The sequence below is a fragment of the Octodon degus genome, unplaced genomic scaffold (genome assembly GCF_000260255.1).
Source record: "Octodon degus isolate 3935 unplaced genomic scaffold, OctDeg1.0 scaffold00163, whole genome shotgun sequence".
NCBI lineage: Eukaryota > Metazoa > Chordata > Mammalia > Rodentia > Octodontidae > Octodon > Octodon degus.
In genome coordinates this window covers 1,296,844-1,300,416 of record NW_004524739.1, presented here as the reverse complement: position 1 = coordinate 1,300,416, position 3,573 = coordinate 1,296,844, and the positions used below count along the sequence as shown (strand labels likewise).

General features: G+C 42.7%; 1 protein-coding gene across 2 annotated transcripts in view; it reads left to right on the top strand.

The window, feature by feature from the left end:
* Positions 1–3,573, top strand: part of Wasf2 (WAS protein family member 2) — a 97,127-nt gene that overhangs the window by 73,305 nt on the left and 20,249 nt on the right. The window lies entirely within an intron of this gene.

The following is a 3,573-nucleotide window of genomic DNA, read 5'->3' as shown; positions in this document are numbered from 1 at the left end:
CTGTATGGTGGTGGGCCTTTCTGTTTCTTCTCTCTGCATTTGAGCCCGCATAGTTTCTCGGTGAGCTCTTCCCACCAGCCTTCTGCTTATGGTAGAATGATTTGCCTAAAATTCAAATCTGGTCTGTACTTCCTTAATTTAGAGGTTCCTCAATACTCAGTATTCTACAAAGTTTCCAATAAAATGCTACTGACTTTGGAGGAACCTTTCTCAACTGGAGTTTCATAAGAGAATTAAACCTGAACACCCTTAAGCATCCATCGTCTTCATTTTTTCCCCACTGCATCTAGAATGGTGCTAGTTAAGTAGTCTTAAGGAAAATTGAGAAAACAGTTTCTCCCATTTTTTGTTCTGTTGTTCATATGGGGAACCCAGTTAAGAAAGACAGGAGGAGAAAATGTCTTTTTCAGGAGGTCTGAGGGCATAACTGGGAGAAACTTCAGAAGAAAAAACATCAAATTTTATGGAATCTAAGGTTTTATCTTTAGATTTCTCATGTGACAATTGCATTCTACCATGTATGGTTAAAAGCGTTGTGTGTGTGTGTGTGTGTGTGTGTGTGGCCAGCTCAGCCCACCAGGGGGCGGGGCTGGCTGGCATGTGGTGCTGGGGGATTGAACAGCAGTCCCTGTGCTTTGCTAAGCTTGTTCTAAATAGGTGCTTTAGACCACTGAGCCATCTCACCAGCCCCATGGTTAAAAGTGTTTTTAAATATCAGTGAATAAAATTGATTCTATAGAAAGATTTGCCTGTGGTCTGTGGAACTGTACATAATTACCATTTTTTTTAAAAGTGTTATAGAGGGCATTTTATATATGTTTTATTATTCACTGTCTCTAGAAAAATGTCCAAGATCACACAATAAGATGTTAGAGTTAAGGTACAAAACCCGTGTTCTTCTTAACTCCAGAGCCTATACATTTTCTACAGCTTTATGCTAAATTGAGTTAAAAACCTGGAAGACTTTTTGCCCATTTCTAAGTTTATCATCACTGAAATACAGAACTTTTTTGGGTTGTTACTATTGTGGTTCAGATTGTGCATTTCATACTTCTTATGCAGAAGACGTCAAAACCTTGACTATCTAAAAGAAAAATGAACAACAGTACATTTCATACAACAGGGAATCTTATCTCTTTGGTGTCTCAGAAATAAACTAAAATGGCTTTGAAAAAAAAAAACCAGCTGGGTGTAGTGGTACAGGTCTGTAATCCTAGCACTCTGGAGGCCGAGGCAGGAGGATTGCTGCAAGGTAAAGGCCAGCTTGGGCTTCACAGTGAGGTTCATTTTTGTTTTGTTTTCTTTTTTGTGGAACTAGGGATTGAACTCAGGCCCTTGTGCTTGCCAGAGAAGTGCTTATTCCGGTGAACCATCTCCCTGGCCCCTCACAGTGGGTTTAAGGCATGCCTGAACTACATAGTGAGACTGTCTCAAACACAATTTATTTTTAAAGATTTTTTAGACAAGGCATCGTTAAGTTGTCCAGGTTAGCCTTGAACTTAACAATCCTGGCCAAGGAACTGGAATACAAGCATGGACCACTAGCCCAATAGAGCTGGGGTTTTTTGATAAGAAGAAACCATCTTGCTATTATTAAAACTTTGGGTCCTACTTGACATGGTGGCACGTGCCTGTAATCCCCACACTCAGGAGCCTGGAGGAAGGATCACCACAAGCTTTTGACCAGCCAGGTTCGGACTACATAGTGAACTCAAGGCAAGCTTGAACTACACAGCCCAACCCTGTTTCAAAAAAAGTAAAAATAAAAAATAAAAAACACACAAAAGACTTTGGTTTTAGGTAAACCCCACACAGACGATTAGAGCTACCTAATTTCTGTCTGCTTACTCAGGGCGCCTGGAAAAGCGTACACGTTAAAGTATTCAGATATTAGAATTTGCCCTGACCCAACCTGACATTTATATAGCCATTGGTGATTCGGTTTCCACTAGATGTCTAGGGGGAATGTCTGGAATGTACTGGCAGTGGTCATATTCAACCTACCATGTGATCTGTTTCCTATAGCTCCTCTGACAAGCTGTAACAGTATTCAGATAGGTAGAGCCATAGTGATTTCATTACCTGGCTGAACCCTCCATTCCTAATTCCTTTAGAAATTTTGAGGGCCAGCCTGATAGCGGATTAAAGCGCCTGCTTAGGCAGATGCAGGGATTTGATCCCTGGCTTGCCTGGGTCGAGATTGAGATTGGGTGTGGTGGGATACACCTGTAATCCCAGCATTTGGGAGACTGAAGACAGGAGGATCACGAGTCCTATCTGTATAGTGAGACCCTATAAACTCTGTACTTAAATACATACATTAAAAAAAAGAGAGAAAAAAATAAAGTTTGAGGTTTGGAAATCTGAGGGCATCCTGAGGATGATATACAGAGTCCTGTGAGATTCTTTTATCTGTAACCTCCTGCATGTTTCTTATTCTGGACTCTTTCATCTTGTATTACTGAAGACTGTATATTAGTGTCTATACTCTTTTTTTTTTTTGAGACATGGTCTCACTATGCAGTTCAGGCTGGCTTTGTGCTCGTTTTTGTAGCCTCTTGGCTGGTCTCGAACTTGCAGAGATCCTCCTAGCTCAACCTCGAGTGCTGGGATTACAGGTGTGTACTGCCATGCCTGGTTCCAGGGCTGCATTGTGGGCGCCTGCATCCTGGCTGAGAGGGCGCACCCCGGGATCTGGGGCCAGGGAGCAAACTTAGGTCCCTTTGCTTGCCAGGTAGATGCTCATGCCTCTGAGCTATCTGTCTGGCCCCAGTGTCTGATACTCTTTTTTTTTTTTTTTTTTTTTTTTTGGCGGAACCAGGGATTGAACTCAGACCCTTGTGCTTGCCAGGCAAGCTTTTATTCTACTGAGCCATCTCCCGGCCCCCCATGTCTGATACTCTTTACACTAAGCAAAACAGGGAAAGAGTTAAGCTGTAAAATCAGGAGTTCAGATTATAAGACTTGTTGAGTCCAAAAAAAATTTAGAGAAGCAGAATGAAAGTCATTTCCTAAGACAGTAGACAAATATTCAGGAAACACCTCTGCACCCCAAAGATAGGCACAGCTGCCACACAGTGACTGTTAAAGGGAGGTTCAAAGTTATAAGCAAACAGCTGATTCTCCTGGTTCTTGGGCTGTTGTTAGTGACAGGAAATCTTGTTCCCCAAGCTGCTGGTTTCCTGTTTTATTTTTACTTGTTGCAGATCAGAATGTCCATAACAAGGAGCAGTCTGTTCCAATGGGTTCTACTCCCTCTTTGAGCTTGAATGGCGTTTTTTTCTTTTCCTTTTGGTCAGACAATGTGTTGGTCCACTTTTAATATCTATGGGCCAGCCTGATAGCTCAGCGGACTAAAGTACCTGCTTAGGCAGAGCACAGCAGCCACATTCTATCTGCACGTGCTGTGCCGGCCCCACCGCTGGGGCATGCTGACACTGTGATTGAGACTGGGTTAGCTGGCTAGCGCCTGTAATCCCAGCACTTGAGAGACTGAGAACTGGAGAATCACGAGTCCAGTCTACTTAGTGATACCCTGTAGACCCTGTCCTAATTACACACACACACACACAC